This window comes from Limulus polyphemus, unplaced genomic scaffold, assembly GCF_000517525.1.
Source record: "Limulus polyphemus unplaced genomic scaffold, Limulus_polyphemus-2.1.2 Scaffold68, whole genome shotgun sequence".
NCBI classification, from domain to species: domain Eukaryota; kingdom Metazoa; phylum Arthropoda; class Merostomata; order Xiphosura; family Limulidae; genus Limulus; species Limulus polyphemus.
Genome location: NW_013665678.1, coordinates 642,401 through 657,835, shown reverse-complemented (window position 1 = coordinate 657,835; position 15,435 = coordinate 642,401). Strand labels below are relative to the sequence as shown.

Genomic DNA, 15,435 nt, shown 5'->3' with positions numbered 1-15,435 from the left:
GCTGCCCAGTATCGGCTAACAATATGAAGAATTAAATTGTGGTGGAATGCTACAAGTTTTTCAAATACCCGTAGAATGATAGGTTTCTTTTTTATTAGTGTAAAACATTTAAATACACCAAAGATTGCTTACATGTAATTGAGCTGTAATGGAGAAAACAACAAATAAATGAATCAGAATGCTCCAATTTTCATTAAAGGGTGTAATACAGGCACTGATACTTCTAAGGTCAGGAAGTAAGTGCATTTATCAATGCAGACAAAGTCATGCTACTTCATGCCCTTTGGACTGATGAGTTATCTGGAGTTTACTGTATTTCATGCCCTTTGTGCAATGTTATTCAAGAAAATAAGGCATATAAACACTAACACTTGAATAGAAAAAAAACTGAACTGTTAGTTTATTTTGTATGAAGCAGAATGTAATGAAATCAGGAGTTCAGAAATTTCAAAACAGGAGCTGAAAATTATGATTCCTTTTACTGTTGAACTGGAACAGAAAACATTTGTTTCAAATCACTGGCCCTAAATGATGATTTCTGTCTTTCATTGTTTTGTGCTATCCTTAAATTACATACGTTATGGATCCCAGTCATGATGTGTACATACTCAGATGGTACCCAGCATCACTCTCTTTAAATAATTCAACCCTGATTTTACATTGCTCTCTAGTATGTCCATCCTTAATTATTCTCAGATATTTATTATTATTAGATTTACCTTTTATTTAAATTTAGAAGTGATTTTATAAGTCCCCATGAGAAGTGGCCGTAATGTTTAATATTCTTATGATGACTGTGCCATGTGATTACTGTTGCCATGGTAACTCAAACAGAAGTAGAGTTGGGCAATTTAATCACTTACCCACGAGCAGTGATTACATTGATTAGTGTCCCATAAACTAATCAAAATTATGAGTAATCAAGTTACAAAAATAATCAATTAATTACAGTTAGTGTTTCTGATTACTACAGGTTTCAATTATTCCAACAGTTGATTGATTGAAATTACAACTAACCTGACTGTCAAGAAAACAAACAACTAATTACAATTAGTTGTTTTGATTGTTTCAACAGTTGATTAATGGAAATTATGACTAGATCGATTTTCACAAAAAAAATCAACTAATCATAAGTAGAGTTTTCGATAATTTAGCGTTTTCAATTATTCTGACGTAATTGAAATATTTCATTTTGTTTGTTTGTTGTTAAGCACAAAGCTACATAATCAGTGGGTGGGAGGACGCTTCGCAATTTGAAGGTCTTGGGTTTGATTCCCATTGCCACTACATTTACTCATCCTATCTTTGTTATTGCAAAGATACTAAGGCTACCTGCCACTGTCACTAGTTTTGAACTATTGGCTAGAGGGAAAGTAACTAGCTGGTAGCACCCACCATCAACTCTCTGGTTCCTTATGTAAAGTGCAAATTTATTTTTTTTACATTGTGTTATGTTTCTAATTTATAATTGCACAATAAATTTTTTAATATTGTACAAGTAGGTGCAAATCTTGGAGAGAGGGCCGGTGGGTCCAGTCCCAATCCATTTTTTGAGAAATTAATAAATGTATTCTTTAATGGTGTAAAAGCAGGAGCAGTCTAGGTGGGCAAACCCCCATACATATTTTCTGAAATTAATAACTATATAATTCAGATTTAGGGGAAGGGTGCATACCTTCACCCCATACCTTCTTTTCTTTCTTCAAATTAGTAACTTATTTTATGTAGTACAAGTAAGCATAGATTTTGAGGGAAGGCTTCAAGGGGGGTGAAAACCCCCCACACCCATCTATTCTTTTTTCAAAAATTAATAATTATTTTTTAATGTTGTATATGTAGACACAGATCTCTATATTTTTTGGAAATTAATTAAAATACAGTTAACAGTATCAAAAAAAAGAAATATTAGATGTCAATGTTTTTATTTGATTTGTCTATTAATTACTGAAGAAGTTTTTCAGTTTTTATGAATTAAACACAGCTGGAGTCTATAACAATCCGGTTACAGCTTCAGTCAATAACTTTCTAAATAGATATAACATTATCAACATCATTATTTAATTTTTTTGGTGCATATTGGTGTATAAAAGACATTTTAATACCAGAAATGAATGTTGTCATGTTAAATTCTTCTACCACATCTTTTTTCGGACACACTAAGACTTGAGAAAATTTAATTAAAGTTAGTATTGTTTTTCAGAATTTGTAGAGTATACTAGAAATATTGATATTTTAGCAACAATAATTTAAGAAAAAAAAAGACCTTTACTGAGTAAAGTTTACTCTCCAGTTAATAATACAAAAACTTTTTATTTCAGCCAACATTTTCATTAGGACTAGTAGTACAAGAACTGTTTGTATTTAGTATTACTTAGGGCACCTGCAGCTCTTATATACTTATTATAAAATTGATTTTTCATTCTTTGGAAGTTATAATACTTGAAAGAAAGATTTTTTCATATTTTTTATATCCAAAATAAATGAAAATGCAAGTGATATGACTGTATATGTGACAAATTAATAAAAACTGAAAACAGACATCCCCTTTATGAACTCTAAAATATTAATTTAGGTGTAGACTTGAAAAATTCACGAATCATGTGCTTGAAAAATGTTTAACACAAGTATTTTATCTAGAGAGATTTAAAATTTCTATATTTTATTTTTCTTTACACATATCAGTATTGTTTGTCAAATATCATGCAGTGATTTTTTGCATAGGTTTTAAAAAAATTCTATTTCCAACAATGGAAGAAGTATTCAACTAACTTATGTATGATGTAGGCCTATAGCTAAAACTTTTTTTTAATTATTACTTTTAGGATGATAAAGTTGATTAACATGATATAAAAATTTGTTAGTTGAAAATGTCACGAAGTAATCTGTTTAATTTCATTAACAAAAATTCAGTGGTTTCAGTATAGTAGTCTTGAAGAAATGTGCAAAGAGAAACCTGTAGAATGCTATTAATTGTATTATTTTTAGGTGTTACAGGTTTTGTACTACTTTACATGTAAGACACAATTTCATGTACAGCAGTTTAGAATGAACAAAATAACTTACTTCTAACTTTGTACCTGAAAAGAGGATTTCTTCTAGCATGTTAAGGCACTTTATATGTTATTTTCAAATAATTTCAACTCGGAAATATTTCAAATCAATATTTTGTCATATTCTGAAACTTATTTAGTGTAGATAATGAAGAAAAAAGTTAATATTTTAATTTCTGCACAGCTGTAGAAATGTTTTCCTGTAAACAAAACAACCTACTTGTTAATCTTTTTGAGAACTGTCCTGGCCATCTCCAAGAATAACTATTTCTACAAAAAATCTGTTATCCATTGAGAACATAATACCCATTTCTTGATTTTAAAGTGTTTCCTTTAATTTTTGTACAGGTCTGGGTTGGAACCTTCATATGGTGCCACATCAAGTGGTTGAATCATTTATTAATAAAATGAAACTTTGGAAACAGCTATAAACAAAGTTTAAATATAATTGGATAGAACACGAACTACACTATCACATATTAATATAGTGTATATATATATATAGGTTTAAGAGGTTCTTGAGTTTGTCAACTTTCCTTTCATTCCCTTTTGTTGTGAATTGTGGAAGAGTAATGTATTCAATTATATCTTTTTGAAAGCTACAAAAGTTCTTTGTTGAGAAGACATCAGATAAGGTAGATTAGCTTATACAGTTTAGAGATAGGTTGAATGGGCAAAAAAGAAAACTCTCAAGTTTAACAGTGTAGCAAATGTACAATGTTTGGAGTTTTATCATCATCAGGTACAAGTAGTTTACTTAGACACAGGAATATATATAGAGTATGAAACAAAAGTCACATGATTGGAGATTACTGTAGGCTAAATAAAGGTACATTTTTGATATTTCTTTCTTTGTTAAAAATTATGGTGTTTTTACTTTTTAATAGATATAGTATGGTTTTATTGAGTTGCAATAGTATTAAGTACGAGATTTTTTGTATTATGTTCACCAAATAAAATAAAATTGTCATTAAATCAGATAAGTTAAGTTTACCCTTTAGTGAATATGGTGGGCAATTACAAAATATTGTGATGACCCAGATCTTTACTACCAAAAAATCTCACTTAATAGTGTTTGGCCCCAAAGATGCAGGGTTAAGGGAGGTTTACCAGATTGTGTTCCTCTTGTACAAAATAGTAGATGTGCTCATCTTCAGGCAGATACCACACTTAACCACCTTATAGTGACAAGTAAATTTCACTGAGCTTTCCTTGGTCATCTCTATTAACAAAACTTACAAAAACCATGAAAAAAAATTGCTATAGAAAGAAGAGGAACCAGAACTTGTTGGCTTAACATGCATGGCCACTACAGTGTTTTGTGGGGGGTTTTTGGATTTTACTCCCTCATAGCATGGAACTAGTGCAGATTACGCCTCATTGTTAGAAACTCAGATTCCAGATAGTCACAAGCAGTTCAAAGCTCTATTCAGAATCTAAGAGAAAGAGAGTGCCAGAAAGCTTTGTTTGTGAATCAGCCTATCAAACATTTCTTCCTGATTTGTAGACTAGGGGATTAATTCAAAATGGCCATGATCCTAAAAGGAGGAAAATAATATCAAGGAAGATCAAACTTTTTTACTTTAATAATTAGAAAAACAGAGTTAAATACCACAAGTTTAAGATTAATTTAACAGATAGATTGGGATATTTACAGAATTACAGGAAAGTTAGGGATTTGTTTAAGAAAAATTAGAAAATCTAAATGGGCTTATGAAAAGTAATTGTCTGATAATGTTAAAACTAACAGCAAGTGTTTTTCTTTAAGCATTTTAAAGGCAAGCAAAATGTTAAAATTGGGATTCAGCCCTTAAAGAATGCACAAGGCTAGGTTATTGTTGAAGATTATGACATGATTGAATTTTGAAATGTTTTTTTGTGTTTTTAACAACAGAAGATATGGACAACATTCCTGGACCCTTGTTACTAGTTGAGTGCCTCAGGAATCAGTGCTTGGGCCTTTTCTTATTTCTTATCTCAGTGGTACCCAAACTTTTTTCACTGACAACACCCTAACCCACTTACCTTCAGTTGTGCAACACAACTTCTGCCATATGCAATATTTGTTTTGTAGTTTTTTATATTTATGATCTTAGTTATTCTTGGTTTAGTGACATTCTCACAACACCCTTAGCAACTTGCCATGACACACACTTTGGAAACTGTCTTATCTGCATTAATCATATTGATAAAGAATATTCAGGTATTACAGAATTACTTGTACTGATTGGTAAGTTAGACAAGTATTTGGGAAATATTGGAATTGACCTGAATTGTGTTGATATTAATTACTTGATGGCACTGGAAAGATTGAGAAATTAATAATAAAGCACTAGGGTCAGTCAAGGTATTCTCCAGGGTGTGAGCCTTTTTTTTTTTTCATTTTTCATAGGTCAATAGTGATTGGGTTAGTGCCTGAAGCTTGTAGAGCTATTTTAAAAGGAATGGTAAAAAGTTGCCATGGAAATTATAGACCAGTTAGTTTTACTTCTGTAGCAAAAAAAGTCTTTGATCAAAAAGCTTAACAAAATTATCTCGTGAAATATGATAACGTAATTGAAAGCCAACATGTATCCACCAAAGGGAAATCATGCCTGACTGATCCATTATGTTCTTCTTGGATGTTACTTGTTATCTGGATGAATGAAAGGGTATGGACTTGATGTACTTAAGATTTTCAAAAAACTTTTGATAAAGTATTACACAAAGATTAGCTAAGACAATCACATTGGCAGAGATTGGGAAAGACTAGTTAATTCAAATGTAGGGTGGTGGATGGGAAAAGGTTGTTATTGATGGAGTATAGTCAAACTGGAAAGTTGTTACTGGTGGAGTGTCTCGGGGATCAGAGCTTGGGCCTTCACTTATTTATGATATCAGTAAAGGTACATATAGAGTAAACTTTGCTTATGATGTTAAACCATTCAGTATTTTTTGCTGTATTGAGGATGTTACAAAATTACTCAGGTCAATCGGTAAGCTGGACAAATATTTGAAAAAGAATTTTATAGTAGGTGCAAAGTAATACATTTTGGTATCATAATTTGGATAACATATTGGTGCGTCAGCGGGTCACGTGACTGGTGTGGCGCCCTCTATTTTCTAGAACTATCTTGTTTTTTCATGAATGCTCTAGTATTTACTAGATAGGGTAGGCAGGTATATATAAGAGGGGACAACGTGACGCGAGGATAATGTAATGTGTGTGTAGATAGTGAGTAATTGAACTGCAGTCAGAAGTATTGTAGACGTTCGTTGTTACAGTGTTTGTTTAGCGCAATTGTCGAAGTTGAGTATATTGGTAAAGTTATATTCGGAAAGAATAAACCAGTTTTATTAAGTAAAGACTTGTGTCGTTAAAGTTTCGTCGGAACGAAGTTACGAAAAAATCAATTGACAAACGGACACATAAAAATATATTTAATATAGATGGATACCCATTTAATAGCATAATTGAAGAAAAATGATCATGGAACAGTGGTGGGTAAGTCACTCAAAACCAAAGCAGTGCTCTTTTACTAGTTGGCCAAAAGGAAAAATAAGAAAGTCAACGTCTAGGTTGAGAAAGGGCCACCCTGCTTGCTTCTATATTTTGCAACTCAAAAAAGAGCAAAAGTAATTAGAAGAGAGGCAGAAGTAGAAGGCTGATGAGTGGCAGAGGAAGAAGCTGGTAATGCATGAGAGCAGCTATTGCTAAATGAAAATCAAAAAGTAAGATAATGACCTGAAGTAATGCATGAAATTAGAGCCCTTATCAGCTCCAGCTGAACAGCTTCTCCTGATTGAGAAATTCATTTAGGAGAAACATCAGCAAAACCAAAATGGTGCAACAAAGAAGCCCTTTGGAGGTCATCAGAAATATTGGAAGGGTAAGTGAATCCTTTATAAAGTAGCTCTACAAGCTATTAAATCACAAAAACAAGTGATTCACATGGTGACCAAGTCAGGAAATGCTGCAGAAAGAGAAACACATAAAGTATTCATAATCATGTGAAGAAAGAATCGGAAGAATGAAAATAGTTTACAGTTAATAACTTACCCAAAAAGGTAATAAAATAAACTAACAATTATTGAGTAAAGGTGAGAATACTGACAAAAAACATGGAAGACCATATGAATTCCTCCCTCCAAAAAAAAATACACAAACAACTGAAGGTCTACAGTTTGGGATGACAAATTAACATAAGAAGACCTTGCTAAAAAGAATTAAATATGAGAAATATGAGGAAAAAATATCTTTGGGGTTCTAGAAGCATCATCCCTAACCCAAATATCAAGAGTAAGGAGGAGAAATAAAAATACTAAAAGTGGGATTTTGTAACAAAACACAACTGTCTTCAGGTATCATAGAAATTGGTTCAAGATTTTAAAAATACATACGTGAGAAAAAATCTAAGCAAAAGTTTTATTAGAACTAGAGCTAGCTGGTAAATCTGTTCCTCAGACAGAAGAAAAAAGTTATCAAAAGGTATTTTTATCCTTGTCATTCACTGACTCGTATAGTACTATACGATTCTTGAATACAACAAAAATTACTATGTAACCACCATATACAGTTTCATTTGTTCTGCATTTCAAATCAGGTAGTCTTAAATCTGAATAATGTTAATCCTCTTCTTGTTGAGTTTGTAATAAGTAGAAAATGCACAAGATGATTGTTTCATGCATGTAAATATATATTTGTCCATATGTGAACCAAATAATTCAGATATTTCTTTTTAACACTCAATAATAACATAATAGAAGTAGCATTACAAAAGAAGTGTGATAAATTTATTGAATACCTGTTATAAATATTCATTATATAACAGAATAAAATAAGCAACAATAGGTTTCTGTAAATACTTCACAAAAATTGTACGTGGTATCAAAACTTTGTTCATAATTGTTTTATTTGAAAACAAAAGTTAGAATACATTAACTCAAAACAAAACCTCTGGAGATGCATGTAAGTAATATTAGTTGAACATGTCAAGTAACTAAAGCAGTTCAATCAAGCTTAGTAAGGTTTTGGTAATTTTCAGGGTTATTGATGACTCGAGGTAACTGAAGTTACAGAAAAGGTAGTAATGTTTTCAAAATATGGAATTACAAATTTAACGGAAGTGTGATGAAAGGTTAAAGTTAAGGTAAGAGCCTACAACATAAGAAACATAATTTAATTTTATTCTGTTATTAGATAGATAGAAACCAAACATACCCAAGAAAAAATCTGTGGTATTAATTGAAGGAAAGTGCTGTACATTAAACAGTTCATTATTAAATTTCCAGACTGACATTACACACTAGATATGAGCCAAACCCTGTCTTGTCATTAAGCTTTCCAACTCATCAATGTAACAGCTTGGATCACACAGGAATTCCTTTGGATCACAAATACCAAAAGATTGATTTCCTACTGATACAGATATCCCACAAAACTAGCCAAACAGTCATATCTTCCTACATAACACCCATAGCCATTTTATTACATACCTTTTTGTTTACATACATAAATAAAAACAGTTTTATATGTACTTATCAATGTGTATGATAACACAAGGTAAAGAGGAAATGATGAAAGAAAACCATCACTGTTGAAATCATCTTAACTAAAGCTATAATAGCTGTTAGAAGTTGCTTTATTGATTGGGATAAAGAGGTTAACATTCTTCAACTATCAATGAAACATAGAATACATATGCTGATTTATCAGTAAGCAATAGCAAGTAAAATTTGATATTAATGAAACTTACAGCACTTATTCATATTATTACTTTCTTCTTCACAATTAAATTCAGCATTAATACATAACTTATATAATTAATTAGTAACAAAGTTACCCAGCAATGCTTAACTCAAGATAGGCATGTTTCTAAAAAAGAGGATAAGGATAACATGGAACATCAACCCAAAACAAATGTTTTGTATATTTTCAATCTTATCTAGCTGATCATACTGATCATTAGTAGTTCGTAATCCAGGTTAGAGTGGTAGAGCATAGCAGGTGAGATTCTTTAGCTTTTGGTAGCTCTGGTTATTGTAGTGTTAATGTGGCTGATGAAATTGAGTTATCTGTCAAAGATTATCCCCAGTGTTTCTTCCAGAGGAAGGCAGTACCAATAGAGGATGGTGATGGTTTCTTCTCATCAACATGTCTGTTACTGAGTGTGCATGAAGAATGCGTATGGTTTTAGCAGGATTGATAACCATTCTCATGACATTACACAATTTGCTCACTCTAAGATATGGTTGCACCTTGTTTTTGATTTCAGCTTTGCTAAAGAATTTGTTGTACACCTGAGAAACATCAGCAAAGGTTAGAACACAGCATTTGGTTGAACTGTCAAGGCAGGCTACATCCATAGTGTAGATGTTGAAAAGGGCTTGCAATAGTTTGATCCTTGAAGCAGAGTGGTATTGATGGTGATCTGCTTTATGCCAGCTTCCATGCTTTATGATATAAGCACAAACAAATTTCTTCAATAGGCATTTGTAGTGTAAAGACCATGCATTTCATAAACATGCCACTATCCTTTTTAATTAGGACATTCCAACTCCATAATAACCCTGCAGATACCAACCAAGTAGGGTAATGCCTAAAATGGTGTCTCAGGAGACAGTCATAGTTGACATGTGCTATACAGCTACCACTGACATAATTGGTCACTACCAGATCTCATGTGCTCCTGTTTGGAATAAACATTTGGTGCCACTGGGATCTGTGGAAATCAGCCTAAACAGAAAGTGTAGAGTTTGAAGCAGAAAAAGCCTGTCAGCACCAATTTAAAGGCCATGATGGACAGTCTGTTATCAGAGTCACAGATGGTTACTACACCACAGAGTGAGAAAGCTGGTTGGGCATTCATCATCTCACTGAGCAACAATATTCTACATAAGGCTAGTGGAATAAAGCTTTCCACAAGTAGCACATTGATGGAGCTGAAAGTCATAAAGCAAGTTTTCCTATAGACTGCTATAAACAATGAACCATAAATAGACAGTGTCATCAACATATATGCAACTGACTCACAGGCTTTACTGCATACTGTGGCTGGCCTCTAGATGAATACAAGAAATAAAATCAACTGTGTGGTGAGACCATTACCTGAAGGTATGTGCCAGGCCATCCAGGGGTAAAGCTAAATGAGTAAAATGACAAGCTCACAAGCCCTGTATACAATCGAACAGAACTCTAATGGTAGGATATTGACCTCTACATTAGAAAGGCAATAACAGCAACCACAGAAGGTCTTTATCACCATTCAGAAAGGATGAGACTACTAGAAAACAAACTACTATAAGTTGTAGCTAGTAAAAGCAAAAAATTAGTCAATGGGACAGTATACAGGCAAAAGGCCACTGGTAACTTACATAAACAAACTTCTTTCTACCTCCTGTGAGGCAGCCTGCCTCCCAGTGACAGGTCAGCACCTACCTATTGGTTCAACTCATAGAACTGAAACTTAATTGGGTTAATAAGATATACAGGAGAAAATAAAAAATAAATTCCATTAGCTTAAAAGGTTCAAATTTACAGACAAGATGGAAGATTTACAAAGCTATATAAAATCTATGGATTTTGAAAAAAAAAAAAGAAAATCGAAGACAACTCCTTACAAACAGCTGATCAATAATGTTAATACTAATGGGAAGATTTTTTTAATATATTAAAAAATAAGCAAAATGTTAAAATGGAGATGCTGAGGGTAAGGTTAATGTTAGAGATTATCAGATGGTTGTACTTTTAAATGTACTTTTCTGTTTTAACAAAAATGGATTTTAGCAATATTCCCAACTCTGAGCATTCTATGAGAAATATCTGGATTGGCTTGAACCATGTTGATACCAATCCTTTGACAATAACTAGAAAAATTGAGAGATTAAAAATAGATAAAGCATCAGGTTTTAAAGGAGGTCAAAGATCAGATAAATATGCCTCTCATTTTTGGTAGATTAATAGACAGCAGTCAGGTATCTCAGGATTGGAAGTTGCTAAGGTTACTCCTGATATTTTTTAAAGGGGGTTGATGAAAATTGCTTTGTAAATAATTGACCAGTTAGTCTTTCTGTAGATGGAAAAATTCTAGTTTCTGAAAAAAGAAGCTTTAAAATCATTTAGTGAATAATGACAACACAAACAAAAATTTAAATACACATGAAAATCAAATCTTGCATTTAATCATTTGTTAAAGAGTTTTCTGAAGATGTTGCTTGTTATCTGGATGATTGAAAAGGTGGGGACTTACTGTACACAGATTTCCAAAGGGCTTTTTATAAGGTGCCACACAAAAGATTAGCTAAGAAAATCACATTGGTTGGGTTTGGGAAAAGGCTAGTAAATTTGACTGTACTATAGCTGGGTGGGAGAAAGCAGAAAGTTACTTATAACAAACTCAACTGAAACCTAATTGAATTAATAGACATACAGAACATCTGTAAAAAAATAAGCTTCACAAATCATTTAGTAAAAATATTACATTACAAAAGAGGTCAAAGATCAGATACTTATGTTAAAGATAAGCAACATGTTAAAATGTGGACTGGGTCCTTAAAGGATGCTGACGGCAAGGTTTATGTTGAAGACTGAGATAGTTGAGCTATTAAATGAAATATAAAGTGATATTCTAACATTTACAAGATTGTCTGGTAAATCAATAGGATAAAGACCCTGATTTCTTTATGCTAAAACCTGAAGAAACAGGTCTAAAGGACAAATTTAAAATTTGGAAAATACAGACTGGGCTACGATTAAGACAGTTTTATTTTTCTAACAAGGTGATTAGCTTATTGAATGAGTTGCTGTCAGCAGTAGTGGAGGTTGGTACTTTACACATGTTTAAGAGGAATATTGATGATTTCCTGAACAGAGTTGGTTTAAGTTGTTTACTTTTCTCAAAGGTCGGTATGCAAGGACATCCTTGAAGGACCAAATTGTCTCATCGTCCTTATGTTATGTAATGCTATAAATGAGGGCATAGGCTACCCCTTTCCACTATTTTAAAATTTGTCCAATGCAAAGGCACCCTTGCTACAGTAGCAGTAAACATCACTTTTTGTTTGACATTGTTTTTATGCATCTTGCAACCAACCTCCTGGTCAGTTGAGCTCTCATTTGCAACATGAAGAATTAAAATGGCTACCAAACATATACAGTTTGTCCAATTGCTTATGCTGAAAATGGGTAAGGGTTTAAAATTTCTTAAGGGTAAGCATGAAAAACCAAATGACCCAACATAGTCCATATAAGTTCTCAAAATCATTTTCGTAAGACAGATAAATTTGCCTTATTCTTAAAATATATTATTACTTGGCTTAATCATTATTACATACATGATCTTATCTTAGATGTGTGGGTGGCTTACAGTTTGCTTTCATGATACAATTCCTATATACTTAAAGGCAGTTTACATTTTCACAGCACAAATGTTTAGCACTCTTCAGTAGGTGTTAGTTATTGCTACTTAACTAACACAAATATAAAACAGAATATTCTTTAATCTTTTTTGTCTTCTTAAAACCAATAGAGTAAAATAAATAAATCTTTTCAGAGGTAAATATTACATGAAGAATTCATTTTTATACAGTGTGCCATCCCAGCAAAGTCACCTTTAAAATAAATCAAGATGAGATTTAGAAGTTTGTGTTAATAAGGGAACAAAAACATATATTTACAAACACTGACCATCAAAGTCAGCACAAATATAATTTAATCCTTTCAGCCTATGTAGGTAAAACACAACACTTTAATTTAGATGTGTTTATCTTCTTAAGATTTTCATGCTTGCCTAATATAATTAACTTAGTGGCTTACATATAATCCAACTAAAAGTTTGTAAGATCATGTTTAAAACATGTTAAAATAAAATAGAATGAAAATCAGTTTGTAAAAACATTAAACTTTTTTGGTATAAACATTTTAAGAAGACAGGTACTGAGAGTTCTCAAAAAAATATCCTTTTCGGTTGTAAAGTGGATTTCAAATAATTACTTACAAATGAACTAAGTATAAACACAAACAGAAGCTTGCAAAATTAAAATTGTATATTTTGTTAGTAAATCATTGTCTTGTTTAAACTACTAATTTTTTAAAGTTAAATCAAAAAATCTTAATCTGAATTTTATCTTCAGATTTTTAACAGATAATATGGGTAAGATAAGCAGAGATAGTACCTCTTCCAACACATGAAGAAGTATTGCAACTGTCATCATATATATATATATATATATGCAACTAACCAAACTAAAATCTATGCTAAAAACAACATTAAATCCTCAGTAGTCACAGCACTTGATATTTATTTAGGCAGGATTAGATTAAATTAATCTGAGACCTTTGTTTCCTCTTTCTATTCGCTATATGCAGTATACTCGAATCAATTTTATTACTCATCAGGATTTCTACCAGCCTACCCTCAAATTGAAATTCTTTTAGTCAGGATTAGAATAAATTAATGTATGAGACTTTGGTTGTGGTCAAATATATCAATCAAAAGGGTCTGACCTCCTGGGTCTAAAACTGTAATTAGATCTCAAATCGATCAAGAGATGACAGAGCTATGAGCTAAAAGTTTGTACTTGGGGGGAAAAAAACCCAAAAAACTAGGCCATTCTATGAGCCACTCATCTGTGGCTAAAAAAGAAAGAAAGAAAAAAAAAGACCCAAAATATATCAGGAACATTAAAGATTCATTGAGCAATATCTTATCATTATGACAAACCTAATATTAATAATTCATAACATTTTACAATTTTATTTATTACTCAACATCTTACAATAACAAGATGCAATACACAAGTTTTCTATACTTTTTTAGTATATTATTTCTTTTTCTACTTTTTATAAGTTAAAATGATTCACAATAAATTTAAGTTCAAACTAAACCAATAATGTTTTGCAATTGATCTACACAAATTAGGAAATTACAATTTACAGTCATATGGAGAATTACTTTTTTTTTCTCCAGGAATTGATTAATAATAAATTGGCAAACAACGATATATAAGCATAATGATGTGATTTAATTTTTGGGGGATACACTACATGTTTCTACAGTACAGGTATTGATTAACACAGTTTCACTCAATTATCAGTATCATGAATATACAACTTTTAATCTACAGAAATTTGGAGGAAATGGGTATTAATAAAAAACTTAGACGATACACGGCAAAAAGAAGTTGGCTGTTTGACCACAAATTATTTTTCGCTGAATTTCGGTACATTACTCATTACTGTAAATGAAACTTAAAAGTTTAGGAAAGTAACAACAAATCTGGTACTACTAGTAAGTTTCAATTCTACTACTACTAGCCCTTGCTACAATTAAAAATGCGCATTTTAATTTTTAGACCTTTATGCACCAACTTTAAGTAACATTGAAGTTTATACTTTTGGAAAATTTTGATAATTTCAAGTATTTTTTCATAATTTAATGTAACAAATAGACTTGAGTTTTACCTTTGCCTTTACTGCTAAACACATATTACAATTTCGTTCCTCCGACCCTCTCAGTACGCCGCTTGAAACTAAACAGGTCTGTCGCAGACTCGGAGCAAAATTGCATCACACGCCCTCTAGTGTGGTAGAAAATTTGTTTATAACTACATTTTTATTATATTTTCAGTTTTAATCATGTAGTTGCATTTGTTTGTTACCCATAGAATAATAATAATATTTATCCTATTTAACTTGAACAATTTTAGTGAAACTCAGTTTGAAAGTTGAAGTAATTATAACAGAGCAAATATAAATATATTATAATTTATAATCATTTATGATGACTGTTGTTCTGGAAGTCGTGAGCAAGAAAAATTCAGATAAAATGTAATAATGAATACGTTAACACGCGTCTAACTGAAAAAAAAAATCTTATCCATGATTACTTTTATTCGAATTGTTTGTGATGGTTAATTGTAGTAGTGAGTACTTACCGGAGAAAAGTGAAGTTATAACTCTCGACTGCAAAATGCGGGTCACGTGATTGAATTCCGTCACCGAACTGCTCGTCCCTTTAACCTTGAGACGTTATTATGTGGTGGATAATCCCACTACTCATTGGTAAAGAGTAGCCCAAGAGTTAGCGGTGTTGACTAGCTGCATTCCCTTTAGTCAATCAATTGAAAATTAGAGACAGCTAGCGTAAATATCTCTCGAGTAGCTTTGTGCTAAATTCAATAAAAAAATAAACAATTACATAATGTTCAAGAACTTTCAAATGATACGATTTGGTTTATGAAACCATTAAAATAAACAGCTATTCTGTTGATCAAATAAACAAAAGAAAATGACAACATATAGCTAAATTTGCACATATATTAAAACATATATATATTAGGTCGTCAAGAAATTAATGTCGCGTTTTGTAACATTTTTTATTTTTACCCTCCAAAAAATGTACATTAC

General features: G+C 31.8%; 1 protein-coding gene and 1 long non-coding RNA gene across 3 annotated transcripts in view; one reads left to right on the top strand and one right to left on the bottom strand.

Annotated features, from left to right (window-relative positions):
- The window catches only part of LOC106465550 (nucleolar transcription factor 1-A-like), a 77,647-nt gene extending 63,073 nt beyond the window's left edge, over positions 1 to 14,574 (bottom strand). The window contains exon 1 of one of the 2 annotated variants that reach the window (XM_013925777.2): positions 14,491 to 14,574. The gene's annotated coding sequence lies outside the window, so the exon portion shown is untranslated. The remainder of the gene's footprint in view (positions 1 to 14,490) is intronic. The other variant, XM_013925793.2, reaches the window with a different exon arrangement.
- The window catches only part of LOC111087368, a 48,328-nt gene that overhangs the window by 24,929 nt on the left and 7,964 nt on the right, over positions 1 to 15,435 (top strand). The gene's annotated exons all lie outside the window — the stretch shown is intronic.